The sequence below is a fragment of the Microcebus murinus genome, chromosome 15 (assembly GCF_040939455.1).
Source record: "Microcebus murinus isolate Inina chromosome 15, M.murinus_Inina_mat1.0, whole genome shotgun sequence".
NCBI lineage: Eukaryota > Metazoa > Chordata > Mammalia > Primates > Cheirogaleidae > Microcebus > Microcebus murinus.
In genome coordinates this window covers 9,959,323-9,979,557 of record NC_134118.1, presented here as the reverse complement: position 1 = coordinate 9,979,557, position 20,235 = coordinate 9,959,323, and positions in this window count along the sequence as shown.

Here is a 20,235-nt window from a genome sequence, read left to right as displayed (position 1 = left end):
CTACTCTCTGTCACTATAGGTTTCCCTATTCTGGACATTTCACATGAGTGGGATCATCCGGTATTTGTCCTTTTGCATCTGACTGACTTCACTTGGCATAACATCACCAGGGTTCATCCATGTTGTAGCATGTGCTAGAATTTCCTTCCTATGTAAGGCTGAGTAATATTCCATTGTATGAATGCACCACATTTTGTTAGTTTATTCATCTGTTGATGGACACTTGAGTTGTTTCCATCTTTTGTCTATTGTAGTTAATGCTGTTACCTGCCTTGGTGTACAAGTGTTTGTTCTAGTGCCTTCCTTCAATTCTCTCTGGTATGCCCCTAGAAGAGGAATTGCTGGGCCACGTAGGAAGTACGTGTTTAACCATTTGAGGAACTGCCATGCTTACTTTTAGAGCAACATAATTTTTTTATATGATTTTACTTGTCAAAAAATAGTAAGTGGAACAATCTTTCAAATCTCTACCCAACTCTCTTGCTTTTTAAATTGGATAATGTTCACATAATGCTGAGAAAATCTTCCTGACTATTTGCCTACCTGCACCCAATAAAATGGAGGAAAAAATGGAGAAATTATTTTTACATAGAATAAAATGCAAACCATAAGTGAGAAATTCCTCATATAATTACATTAAAAACTGATAGTGTGTTTTTGAGGAATACTGAAAGTCCTTCAAGCCCAGGAATGTTTATGAATTTTCAAGGCTTTGCTTGCTCCTTAATACCCATGTACAGCAAAAGCATTTTTAAAGTAATTTCGAAATGAAAACACCAAGAATACTTCCTGCAAGTCGACATTAAGGCAGTCTTTCCTTGTCTTGCCCCTTGAATCATTTATTTAAGCGGGCAATAATAAAAGGTGTCAGCAATTCAGTTGTAAGCTCTGGAAGATTTCTGTGCACGTTGACCTTTAAGCGTTTGCATCTTGACAGGTGAGCTGTTCTTACGGTTTCCTGTGAGATATGGAGAGGCCAAGGGGTCAGGCATGCTAATGACAAAATTACCATTTACCTTTTACCTGGCAGGCCCAGCGCCTGACATTATAAATGTAGGTAACCTTTCACCTGAAGCTCTCTTTTGCTCTCCTAGAGATTATGTCGGAATGAACCTGCTTACAGTGGCAGATGATTTATGGGGAAGAAGGAGAGAATTTAGTGCACTTTTTCCCCTTTGGGTTTCTTTTTGGGGATGCCTTTTCTCTCTCAGTCTGGATAAAACATTATCTGTTCTCAGTGGGGAGGTGGGGGAGTGGGGCTGGGGGAGAAGGGTGCCTTTGTCGTCTTGTATTCCTGACATTTTTGAAGCACGGCCACTGCTCTTGTTCTTTCTCTAAAGCTGCAGGTATTAATGAGGTTGTATTGGCGGCTTGCTTTCATCTGTAACTGCAGTCCCCTTCCTGCTGCTTCCAACAGAATGGCATTTCGGAGCTCCTAGATGCTGGATACTGTTAAGTAATTAGGGGACCTGGTGGCAAAACACAACACAGAGGGGCACTGGTAATAGCAGCGTGGGGGAGTCACACAAAGTTAGGGAAGATGCTGTGAGTGCCAGCCGCCTAGGCGAGCCATTGGATGCTTCGTAAGCTGCATTTTGATCTATCTATCGCTTAGTCTTTAAGGTGTCATTGGATGATGTCATTCTCTATAAATAACACTTAGCTAATAAATGTTTATCCCCAGAGACTGGACTGGGCTAAAATTAAAAGCAGAATGCTTTCATTATTAGGTAGTAAGATTCATTTTTGAGTGTTTACTTTTTGGTGGTATTCCGAGTGGGGAACGTGAAGTGAGATAGGAGTGAGGGGAAGAAAAAAGAAAGAGAGGGAGGGAGGGAGTGGCAAAGTGGGGGAAGCCTCGTTTTCCACCTTGGTGGAAAGCTTGTCCTGAGCAGGAAGCCTGGTCAGTCGGGTCGCTGCAGCCTACTAGGACAGCGTGAGTGGCGGATGCAAAGGGCTTTTCCACCGTGGGAAAGATGGAGGGTTAATAAAGAGCCAGGAGGCTGGGTGCAGGCTCAGGGCTGTAATCCGTGCACTCTGGGAGGCCAAGACAGGAGGATTGCTTGAGGCCGAGAGTTTGAGACCAGCCTGGGTAACACAGAGAGACCCCATCTCTACAAAAAATAGAAACATTAGCCTGGCATGGTGGTGGGTGCCTGTAGTCCCAGCTACTCAGGAGGCTGAGGTAGGAGGATCGCTTGAGCCCAGGAGTTTGAGGTTGCTGTGAGCTATGACGACGCTACTGCACCCTAACCTGGCCTACAGAGTGAGACTCTATCTCAAAAAATAAATAAATAAAATAAATAAAGGAGCCAGGAGCCCAGTGACCCCTGGCCTCTGCAAGGGAGTCTATCACTCAGGTACTCCCTATAAAGTTGTATGCAGGACTTTAAATGACATTTGCCTGGTGGTTATAAGATACTTTATAAATAATCATAATTAGGAACCCAAGAAGTACTGCCTGGTTGCTTAATGTGTTCATTTAGCTTGAAATTTGGTACCCTGTAGTTGTCATATGGAGTAAATCTTCAGCCACAAAAATCTCATTATGGATGTGTTCCAGGAAGGAGATATAAATTTTTTTTTGACCATTTGCAGCATATTCAAATGAAAGCTGGTGCTAATGAAATTATTCTCATGTAATTAGATATATTAAATAACGTCCCAGGTTGGTTCAATGACATGGTTGGACTGCTAATTTTTCTTCTTTCCAGGCACAGAGCAATTCCCTCTGAAGATTTGTGCTACAAATAGCCCCAGAAGCTGGCCGATTTTGGAATCATTGTTGTGCTAAACCCAGAGCTCGTGGTGGCATCTTGTTTAGGAAAATGAAGTCTTCCCATCCTTCCCCTGTAAGCTGGTGACCCGGGGCTGCGTGTACAGGAAAGGCCTTTTTTTGGAACTCTTGAGCTCACATCCAGTGTGTTGACAAGGTCCCAGAGGGGCTCCCCTGTGCGCTGAATGAAGTGGCAGTCATTTCCAGGCTTATCAGATCACAGTCCCCTTGTCTGGCTTTATTTTGCGAATCGGCACCAACTCAGGAGACCAGAATCACAACAAGAATCCCATTTCTACTAGACAAAGGGCTCAGCCGTGCGTTCAGCCATCAATTTTTCCTTATCCTTCCCTGGGTCTGGAGCGATATGGAGGAGACAGTGGCTCTGTGTCATGCGTCACACACGGCTGGGCATCCTTGTCATGCTCCTTGACGCTGGGGGACTATGACAGGGCATGTGTGGGGGTCGAGGGCAGAAGGGAGCCAAGAAGACCTGACATTTGTGTTGAATTCCTTTTTCTCTTTACACATTTAAATCTTGCTTCCAAATTATTCCATTCATTTTGCTTGGAAAGGAGCCCTGACCTTGACAAGTACTGAAGCCAGGGTTTTACCCTTGATGCCAATTCTCTGCAATGGCGTGGAAGCAGCGAGGACTCCAGGGAAATTCCTTTCCTGCCTCTTCCACACGTACTGCTCGGGGACCTCCGTTCTTTCTGCAGGCTCCAGGCTTGCGTGTGGGATGCAGCTGTCTTCATGTGCAGCAAGGCCATCTCTCTCCCCCAAAGGAGCAGAGGAGCCAAACTACGTGGTCTCAGTAGAGAAGGACGTTTTCATCTGTCTCAGCAAATGACATCTCCTGGAACAGGGTGCGTTTCTAAGCATTTGAGGATGGTGCTGTCTATTCTAGAGAATCCTACATGAAGTGTGTGTGTGTGTGTGTGTGTGTGTGTGTGTGTGCTTCTTTCAGTTTCTTTTCTCTTGAGAAGTCAATATCAGCAGCATTCAAAATAGAGTCTTCATTACATTGATTCCTTCCAGTGCTTCACTTAGGTCCTCCAGGATGTGTAAATGTAGTTACTCTTCCTGGCCACCAGGGGGGCTATTTGGAGACTCCTAACAGTGAGGCTTTTCACATTGAAAAGGATAAACACACTGGGGCGGACTTCCTGATTCTCATCAACGAGCCTGACCCTTTCATTCCAAAGGGTAATGCATTTTGTAGATTGAGTGGAAAACTAAATAGGCAACCCTCTTTAGGGATGTAGACATCTCTGCTTCAGAAAATGTTTATTGATTCTTTAGGTTCAGAACAGCATTAATCATGCAAAAAGGCAAAGACCTGAGACTCGGAATCCTGGTGGCAGGAGGCAAGGGAGCTGATTTTCTTTTTACAGTAAGACTTATGTCAACACATTTCTGGAAATTAATCAATAGTCAAATAACTCAAGTGACAGATTGATCTCTCTGGCAGAGACCAAAGTCTGCAAGATGCTGTGCAGTCAAAACAGCAGCAACACAGGAGGCATTCTGTTTGACATTACTTGAAGTTCCACAGATCCTATCACATTTAATACGTCTTTTTCCATCAGCCTCTGGAGATAGGGAGATAAAAGTAACAGTGAGATGACATTTAGCCATTACATTAGAAATATAAACTTGAAGAATACTTACCACTATTTCATCTACCATTTTGCAACCAAACATATGGTTAGACATTTCACATCAGTTTAAAATAGACAGTATGTTAGATTTGTAAGATCTTTTATAGATTATAAAACATTTCTTAAACATCATTTCAATTATGACCTGATTTTATTTTAGCTGTTTTTCTTTTTTAAAAAAAAATTTTTAATGAAGTTTTAGCCTTGTAATTTTCCTCTTGTAAAAATAGGCTATTTTTAAAATTGCTAACCAATTGAATATTTCTTTTTCAGTCCCTTGCAGGTTGAACCTTGCTGTGAATGCTCAAAAGCCTTTAACAAAAGAGCTTGGGAGTAGTCAGGTCAGGGTTCAAATTCCTATGTCTGCCTTTTCCCAGCTTGTATGACCTGCAGATCTTCTGGTCTCCTGAAATCTCCACTCAAGTGTAAAAGGGAATCAGTGAAAAGTCTGTTAGGATGATTGTGAGGAGAAAATGAGTTGCATGCTTGGATGTAGTTAGTGCTCATAATATTACTTGATATTATATTGTAATCATGATAATATTCAGTATCATTATTACTGTTACTCTTATATAAAAGCTCTCTGTTGGCCGGGCATGGTGGCTCATGCCTGTTATCCTAGCTCTCTGGGAGGCTGAGGCGGGCGGATAGTTGGAGTTCAGGAGTTCAAAACCAACCTGAGCAAGAGTGAGACCCCGTCTCTACTATAAATAGAAAGAAATTAATTGGCCAACTAATATATATAGAAAAAATTAGCCGGGCATGGTGGCGCATGCCTGTAGTCCCAGCTACTCGGGAGGCTGAGGCAGGAGGATCGCTTGAGCCCAGGAATTTGAGGTTGCTGTGAGCTAGGCTGATGCCACGGCACTCACTCTAGCCTGGGCAACAAAGTGAGACTCTGTCTCAAAAAAAAAGAAAAGAAAAGAAAAAAAGAAAGTAAAAGCTCTCTGTTGATGGGCTGTGTAATTTGTGGTGCACAGTGTGAAATTATGGAGAATTTCAAGACAGCGACAGAGAAGTGTTAAGCCAAGTGTGGGCTTGGACAGGTTGCACGCCCATGGGATCAGCCTGGGCAGAGGGCTCTGCTCCTGGTGGTCACTCCTAGTCCTAGACTATCTGGGACTCCATCTCAACACAAGCAACAATGATTGCCAAGGCAAGAGTGACAGAGGCCACTTGTCACTTTTACTAACATTCTATTTGCCTAGGCAAGTCACACGGCCACACCGAAGTTCAGATCAATCTGGGAAATGCTTTCTTATCCTGTGCTTGGGGACAATCTGGAAATAATTGAACAGTGCTGATTATCACCACTGACTTCCATTGTTTATTTTGCGTTGCAACCAAACTTAAGACATCTGGGAAACAGACTTGGGTGGGAGAGGTGATCAGAGGCAGGGGTCCAAGGACAGTTGTGCACAATTGTGCAGTAGACACTGCTGGTGTGGTGCCCACGCCCTTCAGCACTCACTGCTCCAGGGCTCCCTCACCCCCACTGGGCAGGCTAACAGTGCCAGGGGGTTAACTCCCAGTACGGCCCTCGGCTCTGAGGCATGTTCTATGCCAGGCTTCTCAAACTGTAGCCCACTCCAGAATTACCTCGAGGCTGTCAAAGCCCACCCCCGGAAGTTCCTGGAGCAGTAGGTCTGGGGCAGGGCCCGAGCATTTGCATTTTGAACAAACTCCTGGCATATTCATCTGAGTTCTCCAGAGAAACAGAACCAATAGGACATTATCTATAATCTATCTCTCTAGTGAGAGATTTACCATAAGGGTTTGGCTCACATGATTATGGAGGCTGAGAAGGCCCAAGAGCTGCAGTGGGCAAGCTGGAGGCTCAGGAGGACCAATGGTGTAGCTCCAGCCTGAGTCTGAGTTTGAAGGAAGGGGAAGACCGATGTCTTGAAGATGGTAAAGGAGAGAGAGAGAGAGAGGGAGAGAGAGAGAGAGAGAGAGAATGAATTATGTCCTACTCAGCTTTTTGTTCCATTCAGCCCCTCCACAGATTTGATGAGGCCCAGCCATGATGAGGATGGCAACCTACTTTGCTCAGTCTAGCAATTCAAATTCTAATTTCATCCAGAAACACCCTCCCACACATACCTAGAAACAATGTGTCTCTCTTTTTTTTATTTTTATTTTTTTAAGAGATAGGGTCTCTTTGCCCAGGCTGGAGAGCGGTGGTGCCATTATAGCTCACTGCAGCTTTGAACTCCTGGGCTCAAGTGATCCTCCTGCCTCAGCCTCCCAAGTACCTTGTACTACAGGCATGCACCACCATGCCTGGCTAATTTTTTAAAATTCTTTTTAGAGATAGGGTCTCACTCTGTTGCCCAGGCTATTCTCAAACTCCTGGCCTCAAGCAATCTTCCCACCTCAGTTTCCTGAGTACAGAAATAATGTTTAACCAAATGTCTGGATACCCAGTGGCCCAGTGAAGCTGACATGTAAAATTAATCATCACAAAGTGCAATGCTGATGCTGCTGGTTTCGGAGCAGCACCACTGACTCCCGACTGGCTCCCTGAGTTTCCTAGTTGGATTCAGCCTTGGCTCTCCCAGTGTACGCCCCTGGGATCTCCATTGGGCACCCTTTACTGTCTTCCTGCCCTTGTTGCTTTCACTTCTACCCTCCTCTTACTCCCTTTCTGCTTCCCCTATTATTTCTTGGGATCACTTTCCAAATAAATTACTTGCTCTCAAAGTCAACTTCTAGGGGAACTCAATGTGGACACTTGCCCATGACACAGTTGTGCCTGGGACTAGCCTGTCTGTGACCATTGTGTTTGAAAAGGTATATAGGTAAGAGGATACTATTCATTGTCTTTGTGGACATAAAAATTGTCAGTCATGTATTTTCAATCCTGAAATATACTTTTTTTTAGATTAAAAGGGTCACCATCATCGACATTGAAACCCTGGAAAAATTATCATGTATTATTGGACTTTGGTGCTCTGTACTCTGACTCTCCCTTTTCTGCTTGCTCTTCTTTCCACTTTCTCCTTGCCTCCCAGGGCACTCATGATACTCCCTGTTCTCTCTTTTGCATGGGAAAGCAATTAGATGATGCTACTTCACAGGAAAATATTGATTGATGTGTTTATTTCCTTTCTTGGTTAAGTGAAAAACATTAATTGAAACCTACTGTGTGCCAGGCACATTAGCTAGTCATAGGATAGTCTAAGACAAATAATATATACCCCATGGCCTGAAGGCAGGGGAAATTTAGGTCTCAAACCTGTTTGTACATTATAATAACTTTGGGAGTTTAAAAAGCGGAGCAGTTACCCCTGATCTGTGAGGGATATGTTCCAGGCCCCCCAGCAGATGCCTGACACTGGGAATAGGAACTGAACTCTATTTGTATTATGTTTTCTCAAACTGATAACTGAGATGGCTACTAAGCGACTAATGGGAAGGTGGTGTGGACAGCATGGAGATGCCAGACAAGGGTATGGTTCATGACCCATGTGGAACTGAGTGGAATAGCATGATATTTCATCACACTGCCGAGAACACTGCATAATCGAAAACCTATAAATTGTTTATTTCTGGAATTTTCCATTTAATATTTCCAGACCATGGTTAACAGCAGGTAACTGAAACAACAAAAAATGAAACCATGGATAAGGAGGACTATCATATATAATTAATCTAAGTGTCCATCAATGGCTAAATGGGTAAAGAAAATGTGATATATATACACAACTAAATGTTATTTAGTCTTTATAAAAAAGCAAATCCTGTCATTTGTGATAACATGGATGAACCTGGGGGTCATTATGTTAAGTGAAATGAGCTTAACATAAGCTCAAAGACAAATACTGCATAATCTCACTTAGATGTGGAATCTAAAAAAGTTGAACTCATAGACGTAGAGAGTAGAATGGTGGTTCCCAGGGCCGGGGGTGGGAGGGGGAGATGCTGGTCAAAGGACACAAAATTTTATTTAGACTAGAGGAATAAGTCCGAGAGATCTATCGTACACCATAGCGATACATCATACACTTGAAACCGCAAAGAGTAGATTTTAAGTGTTCTCACCACAAATAAATAATAAGTATTTGAGGTAATATTAGTGCATAGGTTAGTTAGCTTGATTTAGCCATTCTACAGTCCATATATATTTCAACTCATTTATATCTCGCCATAAATATATAATTTTTTATTTATCAATTTAAAAAAGTTTCTCAGCCTGCAACCTGGGAGAGGAAATAGAACCGGTGTAGGAAACTATCATTTACTAGAGATTTCTGCATGATTCTGCTGTACAGCCCGTCTGTTGGTTGTACGGCCCATGAGAAGAGCTTTATCCAAAGGAATTCTTCTCCAGTGAAGAAAATCAGGCACAATGACAGGTCGGCGGAGCACATAATTTGGGACTCAAAGTGTCCTTCCTAGTATCCCTAAAAATCACAACATAAGGTCAGTATTATTATTCTCCATACTAGAATTCTCTTTAATGTGCTTGATGCTAATGATAAAGCATTATGATATTGAATAAAAGGATTAAAGCTAAACTGTAGCTGAGAATCTGATTATTTCATGGTGTTAGCTGAGCCAGACCCGGCTCATTTCAGTTACTGTTTCAGGGAACGTTATGAAGCTACTGCCCGAGAGAGTGTCCATGCGGACATTTTCCCAGGGCAGCGGGCAAAGTGAAAAACGCGGAAGGAGAACACTGAAGCGACTCAGGTGGTCATCGTAGGGCACGCTCTGGCTCAGATAACTGGAATGAAGGGTTCAGGCCTGCAGTGTGTACTAGGACTCCTCAAAGACTAATTTGATTAGCTTTTTCCCATTTAAACTTTCTGGAAGTACAAGTGTTGGCTGGGCACGTGGAAATAAGTGAAGACCAACCGAATGAGAAGAGGCAACTGCTATGTATTCGGCACTTTGGACAGCAAGGAAGTCAGTCACCATCATCCGAGTTTTGCTAGCGACGCACGCGCGGGCCGAGGAGCGGGGAGGCTTTGGGAGGAACAGAAGGAGGGCTGCAGGCCGTGCTGAGTGGAGGCGCCGGCCTGGGGGAGGGGCGGCTCACCGGAAGTGGAGCGTCTGGAACTTGACTGCCCATGTGCTAGCGTTAAAAGGCGGGGCCCTTAGGAAGTGACTGAGGCATGAGGGCGGGAGCCTCATAAATGGGGTCGGTGCCCTTAGAAACGAGGTTGAGGGGCACCGCCTCACCCCCTCACCCCCGCCACGTGAGGGCACCGCAACAAGGCCGCCTTTGGAGCAGAGAGCAAGTCCTCACCAGACGCCAAATCTTCTGGCCCTTTGATCTCAGACTTCCCACCCCCAGAACTGTGAGGAGTAAATTTCTGTTACTTATCAATCACCCGGTCTAACGTATTTTGTTATAGCGGCCCGACCGGACAGAGACGTGGGCACCTCAGGTGGTAGGTTTGGAGTAACAGATACTTACTGGTGGATCCTAAGTTGAAAGTGGGGGCAAAAATTAGAATTCATTTTCCAAGGGATAATTAATCAAGTCCTGGACATCTGGGGCCAGCTGTGACAGGTGTCATTGTGTGGCTTCCTGGACTGGCTGTGAGAGATGCTGATCTGAGCCACAGTTTGAGTCGTGGATGGCAGGCTGGCTCCCGGGCTGGTTCCCAGGGCTACGAGCTGGTAGCTGCAGACTGTGGCTGGAGTTCCATTGTTATATGCGGTCTCGCCATTGTCCTTTGGGAGATATTCCATCTCCCAGGCATTGCCCTAGACAGCAAAGGCACCTGGCCTGAGAAGAACCGCAGTGGCCCGGTGGCCAGTATGAAGCCGTTTGCCTCCCCAGTGGTTACAAGTTGAGAACTTCTCTTCGCTCCTCTTCAGAATCCACAACGAGAAGCGTCCGAGTGAGCAAGAGACATAGAAAGCTCCAACCTGCACAGAGAGAAACCCTAAAGTAGAAGAGAATCCTCAGGACTCCCCGCCATACCCTTTAAGTATGGAACTGCTTAAAACATCATTCCGTTTATTGTAATTGGATGTGTGAAATCCCACAGGCATTTACAATTCAGATGCCATTCCTAAGGGACTCCCAGTGAGGGTCTGCTCGTGTGATTTGATCTGAGCCTTTCTTCACTCACGGTGCCGGCCATCACTAGGCAGATGCAGACAGGTGGCCAGAGATGAAGTGTTTGCCGTCATCCCCTCAGCCAACCATCTGCCGGCCTGGCAGGTCCCAGTGTCCCCTGTGCTTCAGCAGCACCTCCGGACTCCCTCCTCGTCCCTCCTGTTCCCCTCCCCTCTCCCTGCCAGCCCTCCCACATGGCAGCGTTTCAGAGTATCCCCTCATCCGTCACTGGACAGGGGCTGACTCGGGAGGGAGGGGTGGCCGGGCAGGCGGCAGGAGCGTTATCCAAATACTCGCAACAAGAACAGCAAAATGGTCCCGGCCTCGGTGTGCCGGAGGACAGGCAGGAGAGAAGGGAGGTGGGGGGCGTGCCGAGACCCTAGACCCGGGTTTTCTCAAGACACTGACAGTGTGGAGTGGCAGCCCCAGGGGTGGGTGCAGCCCCCTTTGCTGAGAAGGAAAGGGAGCTGTTCTCACGCTGGACCTCCCCGGGCTCAGGGGTGTTCTCTGGGGCTACGGCTGAAAGGGCCCACGTTTCTGCTTTGCCAAATGGGGGGGCTGCCATCAAAGGTGACAGTCGAGTGAGGAGAACGGATTCTGGCCATGTGAGGCTGCATTTTCCTCTTTGCTGGATCCAGGGAGAGTGTGATTACTAATTATGTGTTCTACTTTTAGCTCTTTCAATTGATTGGCACTATGACCTTGGACAAGACCCTTGACCCTTCTGGGTGTTCCTTCCTCTTCTTAGTTTCTTATTTGACCAAAGTGCACACACAGACACACACACATATTTTGTATGACCATGTTGTAAAAAAACTGTAAAATGGATGAAGGAAAATGTATTATCATGAATGTAACAGAACCATTTTCTCGTTTCTTTGCATTCTTTTTTCAATGCTTCAAAATTATAGTTGCAATCATGGTGAGTATTAACTTTCGTACCTTGCTTTTGTTGTTTTTTGTGTTTTCTTGGAGACAGGGTCTTGCTCTGTCATCCAGCTAGAGTGCAGTGGTTTGATCATAGCTCACAGCAGCCTCAAACTCATAGGCTCAAGTGATCCTCCTGTCTTAGCCTCCCAAGTAGCTAGGACTACAAGCACGCACCACAATGCCTGGCTTATTGAAAACATTTTTTTTTTTTTTTTTGTAGAGATGAAGTCTCACTATGTTGCCCAGGCTTGTCTCCAACTCCTGGCCTTAACTGATCCTCCCACCTTGGCCTTCCAAAGTGCTGGCGTGAGCCCCTGCTCCTGGCCCAGTAGCTTGCTGGTTTTTTTGCTAAACATTTTCCTGTGTTGCTAAATAATCTTTATGATTTCTAATGACTTGATAATTTCAAGACATATTTCTTAGTCTCTTCTATCTATTCCATCTAGAAATGATACTGGAATTGAGATACAGTAAAATTCACTGAGAAATTCCTCTTGAATTTCCTCTTGTTACCTCTCTTTGAAATATCAGGTAGTTTCCATTTTAGAATAGGAAACTAGCCAGTGCCTTGCAGATAAAAGGCCCAAATAAAAACAAAAACAAACTCCAAACCACAAAAACTGGTTAACTCTTTTTTTTTTTAAAGTTAATCTGCCCATATTCTGTAAGTAAAATATGTGATTCTTCCAACTGTTGGATTAATATATCCTAAGAAGCAGCCCTGGAGCTTTTTTCATTTTTTTTTTTTCCTGGGATTTGGTGGTAAATTCCTCCTCTGGATGTCCAGTCTCCTCAAAGTCTGCAGGAAATCCTGCTGGGTCACGGAGACTGTGACATCAGACCCAGTTGGAGCTGCCTATGCAAGAACTACAGATGTCAGAACATGCCAGGGGAGGGGACTTGCAAAGACTTACAACCAGGGTACAATTGAATCAGATGTGTGGCTTTTTCTGTCCCTGGGTTACTTGGGGAAACAAAATCACAAGGTTTATTTGATTGTGACCACTTTCCAGGTCATAGAGTGAGCAGGTGCGAGAAAATATCTGCGCTGAGAGTCTCTCTTTGTTGGGCTCCCATGAGAGGCCAACAGCCCAAGAGGGCTCTACGTTCTCTGGGATGCTATTGAACTGTAGCATGCAGAAATACTCATATGGGGAGAAGAAAGCAAAACCTTTATTTTTTTTTTATTATATAACCCAATTGACAATTTGGGAAAGGGATTTTTAAAAAGAGCATTTTCTTTCTTTCTTTCTTTCTTTCTTTCTTTCTTTCTTTCTTTCTTTCTTTCTTTCTTTCTTTCTTTCTTTCTTTCTTTCTTTCTTTCTTTCTTTCCTGCCTTCCTCCCTCCCTCCCTCCCTCTCTCTCTCTCTCTCTGTCTGTCTCTCTTTCTCTCTCTCTTTCTCTTTCTTTCTTTCTTTCTTTCTTTCTTTCTTTCTTTCTTTCTTTCTTTCTTTCTTTCTTTCTTTCTTTCTTTCTTTCTTTCTTTCTTTCTTTCTTTCATTCATTCACTGTTTGCAAGTGAATTCAACATGACCCTACACACTTATCACCCCTCCCACTTCCACCCTAGCACACCAAATCCAGCTTTTTATCTGCATCAGGTAACTAGGGTCATCCTGGGTTTGACTTTGAGTTCTCACATCCGACATTCACAAGAATTGCTGATCCTTCCATAGGGATCTACTGCTCCATTCCCCCACTCTACTGCCTCCCTTCATGTCCTCGTCATTTGCTAACTCTGGGTTTCCACGATAGCCGAATCCACATACTCCCAGCCCTCTCTTCACACCTCCTGTGCCCTGTCTCAGGCTCACACCTCTTCTGCTCGCTTGCACCGGAGTCCTCGCTGTCCTTAGTCCATCGGACCGTGTCACCCAGCTGCCCGAGGACCACGTTGCTCCTCGGCCAGATCCAGCATCCTCGGTTTGGCCAACGTGGCACAGCACACTCTGCCACACATTCCCCTTCCAGCTGGATCCTCCCTCTGGGTCTACTAAGTTAAAAGATCAATTGGTGGAGTCCGGGAAGACATATTGTTAAAAAGCTCTCTGGGCAATTCTGATGCGTGGGATCCGTTGGTGATCGTTTGGAAACAACCATTCCAGAAGCTCAGTAGGGTGCCATTTATGTCCCCACTTTTCTGTAATCAATTCTCAGGAAATGACGCTTCATAATGTGTCTCAGTTACTGAGCCCCTTGGATTGGTCCAAGGTGGAATTCTGCTATGGTTAATTTTGCACAAAAGATTTTGTTTGTAGTTAAACTGCAGGGTATTAATGTGGCTCATGCCCAAAAAGACTGTACGTGGTGAGCCTTCCTGTGTGCTAAACCGGCCACATTACTCCCCCCCTCGGTTCTGGAGCAGCACACCCCCTTATGCCCACGTGAGTCTCAATTTAGGAGGAAGAGAAGGGAACATGGGACTGATAGGGTGAGATATAAGAACAAAAGCAGACTGCCCCACCAGGTAACACGGCAAGATAGCAAAGATGGGAAACCCTGGGTGCCCCAAATCTCTGGAATTTATTATCATGTACACATTCATATTTTATAATTTGGCCATCAAACATGAGTTTTTAATAATATGGGGAATGCTTGTTCTATAATGTTAAGGAAAATGTCAGGATTGACATTTTCATATTGACATATATTACAAATTGCTTTTGTAATATAATCTCGGTTGTCTAAAATATGTGTAGGAAAAGAACACTTTAAAATACATGTATGAAGTTAATATCGGTTCTTTTAGGTGCTGACAGTATTGATTTTTTAAAATTACTCCTTCTGATATTTTCCAAATTTGTGAGTTAACAGATATTACTTTTAGGATCAGGAAAATAGAAGCTTAATTTGTTGGGATTAGAAGAGAAGAGACACAAAGTGGTGGAGAAGTAGACAAAGGATGGGGGAGGGAAGGAAAGAGCAGGAGGGGAAAGCAGAAAAAGAAAGGAAGGGAGAAAGTGAGGGAGAAAAGAATGTGGCAACAGGCAGGGACACCTTTTGTTTAAATCCTGAGGACACACTGTTTTAAGACGCTGTTTTCAAAAGGGGATGTCTGATTTCCTAAGCAGCCGGTGCAGGCTCAGCAGACACTGGGACCACCCGGGTACGGTTTGCTGCTATTCTGCACAGTGACAAGTGGGGACAACGGCTTCTTTTTATGTCAGTTTTGACAACAGCCATGAGCTCCTGGACGTGACTTTTAAGTCATTTGCATATTGATAAATGAGTCGCAGGATGAAGAAGCCCCAGTGTTTCAGAAAAATGTTTCCTTATATCCTTTCTGCCTCTCTCTACTGCCCAGAGTCCTCGCACATTAATCAAACTCTAAGGACCAGGATGTTCCTTTGTCCCCAGGGTGTGTCCAGTGCCAACCTGGAGAAGGACCCCAGTCGCCGTAAGATTGGCAGGTGGGTTAGGCCATAAATATGCAGAGGCAGGATGAAGGGAATGACTACCCAATCCATAATGACTGAATTACAATTGTAAAATGGAATGAGTTAGATAGTTATTATCAGTGTAATTATTCATAAATGTGCCTAATTATTCATAATTATTCAGAAGCATATTACTTCCCTGATTGCCATAAGTGATCTCTGAGGCCAATTACTATTGGATTCTGGTCACAGGACTCGGTGACTATTATTACGCCTTCTGTCTTGGTGAATGCGGAGCTTGGTCTCTGTCCTGACAGCACTGGGAGCCTTTGTGTCATCTGGCCCTTTAAATACACACACCACACCCGTTGCTTTAAACCCAGCTGACTTCAAAACCCCTATTGTCTTTTCCCCTTTTCCAGTCCCAAGCTCCTCTTATTTGGGTTCAGGCTGTTCCTTCGAGGGCGCACGCTGCTGCTGTTTAATTAGGACTCTCTTGTTGTCATTCCTGCATTTGATATCTTAATAGCATTGGCGAGCACATGTAGGGAAAGAGGCAGGAAGGGAAGTACCATGCAGATAAAGGTTGTGTGGGGAAGCCAAAGCCAGGAAGACTTGGCCATCCTTAAGGGGATGCGCTGTTCAAGTCAGTGGTTTGAGGTTTTCTACCCATCTAGGGGCCTCGCAGGTGAGGAAGTGCAGCCGTATTTAGCTTGCCAACAATAGGCTACAGCTCACTGCTTCTGATACACATCGTGCTTCTGAGGATCATTTCAAAATAATGTAGCCTGGAAGAACATTTCCAGTTTTTCCAGAATGATTTCACTGTGACCTCAATGTGGCACACCGTCGAACGTGGGCCGGGGCTTGATAACTCGCTGTTTTTGCGGAGGGTCTCGTGAACGAGCAGGCTTCGGATGGAGCCACGGTTCAATTTCTACTTTTTTTTTCCTCCCTGGAAAACATTACAGCAATTACCATATTGTGGGGCGGCATTATCAAGTGCAAATTAGCATATAGATTAGTTCTGGGGGGCAGGGAGGAGAGGTGGGTTAAGAACTTTAAAATCATGTATCATTATGCTCCACAAAGAGTGGTGTGCAGAAATCTTCCACGTCCTGGTCGGCCTGGCCCTGTGTGTACATCAGTGGACCTTATGGGTGTCAGCTGATAATTTCCAAGGGGACAAAGGCAAGTCAGTGTGGACTGCAGCCGAGATACGCCTTGGAATTGGGCAGCGTAAGAAATTGCAGATCTGTTTGGTGGATTTTAAGACTTTTGCCAGTTTTATGTTCCCAGACAAAGAATCCTTGATTTTGTTAGTAAGAACTCCCTATAATTAATCGGAATCACCAAGTTCAGGTTTTGCATTTGGCCCAAGAAATGAAAATGGTTAAATTTTTACTGATGGGGTACAAAGGGAGCCAGAGAAAATAAAAGAGAATAATCTAGAATTGAGACTATTTAAAAAAGTGTGGCAAAAGACAGGATGCAGAGGAGAGAGAGATTAATTTAGTATCTTCTAACAAAAGAAGATAAAAATAAATTCATTGTAAAACAAACATTTATAGGACCCCCTTTATCTTTCTGTATCTCCAACAATACAGGAGACTGGTTTACAGTCAGTTGGTCAAGTATTTATTGGTAACCTAGTATGTGTACAACATTGAATGGCACAAAATATAGGATAGCATGCTAATCATCAGAGTTACCTCATACAATCTTTTGAAGCAGTGGTCCCAATCATACCCATGTCTGCTGTAGAAGAGTTTGGAAGAGGAGGACTCTGAGGACTGGAGTGCCAAAGAAAATTTCAATAGGATGTGGGAAGTGACTTGGCCATAAAGGGTCGGTGGGGGTTGAGTGAGCGTTTGTGAGAACATTCCAAACCAGGGCACTGGGCCACAGGAGTCAGAGGTCAGGAGTGGTGTGAAAGGGAGGTTCTACGTGCGGGTGGTGGAAGGTACGTATGAAACGATACCTAAGGCAAATGTCTTAACCTCTTTCAATCTTAGTTATCTATTCAAATGGATCTAGCAATAAATGCCTTGAAAAATTATTGTGTAATAAATGAGATCAATTGTTTTTCAAAATGCAATTCCTGGTACCCAGTAGGCACACAGCTTTTGCTTGGCTTAGTTATTTAGTTACATTTGATATGGTGTAACTGAATTGGATTTAAAACCACTTAGGGTCAGCTCAGGGCCCCATGTTAAACATGCTACTTTCTCCATGGCAAGTATTGTCACTCAACTTAGCAAGAAACAAATAAATAAAATAGCAAACAAATAAAACATGTTTTATTAAAATAAAGACGATTCCTCTTAAAAAGAAACTAACACTGCAAATCCTGTTTGGGATCTTCTCCTCAGCTATGCCTGTTGGGAGTAGGCTTGGATTGGGATGTGGGGAAACGACTCCAGCAGAACAGAAAAACGAAGGACGTGTGTGGGCAGGTGGATGGGAAGTCAGACGAGCCGGAAGGAGCTGCTCGGAGATTTCTCCCACCGCTCCCCAGTGACTTTAAAAGATAAAGTCCAGAAGAATATGGCTCTAGAGCCTACGTGGCCACCAAGCAGAATGGGTTGACATGGCCTCTTTGATTACCCGAGACAATGCTACACATTTCATGGCACATAAGGTAGCTTTAATTTTATTTGTATTTTTTCACAAGGTAGATTTTAAAGCCTAATCTGGTCCCATGAATGTTTTATCTGTGGTTTGATCAAAGTACAGACTGTTTAAAGGGGTGGTGGGGGGTGAGCACGTGAGCACCATCCGCAGATGTGTGACTTAGCACCGTGTCCTGGGGCCCAGCCCCGCATTGCGTGCCATCTGCCACCTGCAGAAGGAAGGCCTGTCACCTGCACACTCCCTGGCTCCTGAAAAGTGGCCCAGGTGTGTGCTTTAGTGTCTCTCCCACCAGATTCTCCAAAGAGAGGCTGGGTAAGAGAAGTACGAGGTCTTCAATCTTGGAGAAAAGTGCCTGACACATAGAAGGTGCTCAATAAATATTTGCTGAAAAAAACCTTCCCTTTTATTCAGTTTGAATCCTCAGGTCCTGTAGCTTTTATTGCCTGTGCTTTCAGGATTTATTGTATGACGTTTATTACTGGTATTATAGTTATTTTTTCATCCTATGAAAGTCTTATTCTCCCTGGTAGATTTTTAAGCTGTTGCAGGACAGGGACCTTTTGTTCTTGTTTCCTCCACACCGGCCGGTTTTGTGCTTTGCTCGGAACCTGTATGTGCTGAGTAGTGAGCGTGGAAGGCAACTGTGATCTGGGACGAGAGGCCCTGGGTTAGCGAGCAGAAGGTGTCGGGCTGTCAGTGCTCCTACAGGGAGCATGAGAATGGGTAAGCCAGAATCTCTATGAGCCTCTTTGATCACATGTAAAATATGGATAATAATTCACATCTGACCTGTATAACAGGATCAAGCAAATTGTATTTGTAAATATCAAACAAATCACTGTATACTAACATGTTCTGGCAACGGCTTTCTGAGTTTTCTGTGATGGTACAATATGCACATTGTCATGTCTGTACTTGAGGCATTCTCATTCTAAGGGACAGTGGATCCTCAAAAGTGTTGACCGGATATAGATCAGCTGGTATTGCCCTTTCATCTGTTTCTGCTGGAATGAGGCCAGTCTAAAGCGAGGACGGCTTGTCTTCCCTTCTGATATTGTGTGACAGGTGAGACTGTTGGCTTAAGGACAGACAGCCTTGAGCATGGGAAGCAAGAAATACGTGTTTATGAACCTGCTTCTTCCTGCCCCACCATTCCCTTCATCCAAATAAGAGCTGATGCTGGGATCGGAGAAAAAGACAGGCCATCATGAGATTGGACAAGCAAAACCAATGAGCTAAGCAAATCCCAACAAACCCAAGTCTGCAGGGCATGCGATTCCTTGGAAGAGTTAGGAAAAGTTCTAGGTAAAGAGTTTCGTGGTGTTTTTGGCAGTGGGAAGTGTGTCACTGTGATGGGAAGGTGTGGTTGAAAATGTTCAGTTTGCTCAGTTACTCACTGGGCCTTTTCACTGTGTCTTTATTTCCCTCATATTGTATGTTTTATTGGAGCGTCCCCAAACCATGGTTGACCTGACATCAACCAACCCACCACAGTTCAGGACATTTTTTTCTTGCTTAATTTATTTTCTTGGCGGCACTATTAACATGTTGTTAGGTTTCGTATCTGATACTGAGGGGAGGGTAAACTGTCCTTTCAAAAAGAACTCGATCCATGTTCCTGTGCATTTCCATGCCTCTCTGTTAGTGTTTTGTGACTCGCACGGGTGAGAGTGTGCTGGGTGTTGATCTCATTTGATTCTCCCATCAATCCATTTTTTTGACAGAGCAGGTGTTTCTCACCCATTCTTCAGAGGTAGGTAAGCTGGCCAAGAAGTCAGAGTTAGTGGGATTCTAAGCCTGTCTTATTTCCAAGCTTAGGGGCTTAAATTCTAGGTACTAATACTTTTTTTAGTTACTCTGATACTTCTTTCCTGGCAGGTGACTTAGGCATGATGTTAGCTGACCACAGAATGAATTCTATTTATTTATTTGTTTTTCTTTTTTTAATTTTTAAAAATTTTTATTTTTTCATTTCAGCATATTATGGGGGTACAAGTGTTAAGGTTATGTATATTGCTCATGAAAAATTGATCAATGCAAGAAAGGATCCATAAAGGAAAGAAAAATGCATTTTGGTTTTTTTATAGACATTTAAAGTTTTTAGTTCCATTAGGACTAACTTATATGGTGTAGTAGACCGAATCTCGGCCTGGGAAGAGAGCGGAACATTTTGCATAGTAGGTAGTGACGTCGATGGCTGAGCGCGGGATCAATGACACGGCCCACAGGTGAGAGAATAATTCAGACCTTGAGCGCTGAGTGTCGGCATTTAAATGAAGAACTCTATGAGAAAGAAAAAACTTTAAAAGTTAAAGCAGAAACATGAACATAAACCATAAACACCAAAAGCAAAAGGGCTTGAGAGTTGAAAGGCCATGAAAAGGTGGAGTTGGAATGGCTGAGGGTTGGGCTTGTGAAGTGTCGGGCTTGGGGGGTAAGTTGGGCCCTGACAGAGGGTCCCATCTATACAAAATACTTAATTTTACTGGTAACAAGTTTCCAATAAAGAGATAAGACTGGCTTTAACTTGTGCCCATACTCTTAAAGACTGTTGCTTGTCAAGAAGAGAGTGTCAGGATAAGGCCCTTTCTTTGTTGGTGAAAAGTAACCCCTCCCCTAAAGGAACTTTCAGTTTGACCTAGTTGCCTCACTAACATAAATTTTAAGGATTTCCAAATGGAGAGCAAATGAAGGGGAGATAGGAGGTACTTGCAGAGTGACAACACCTACTGTGTCTATTTTACCTGTATAACTTGCAGCAAGCACTTATTTCTTATT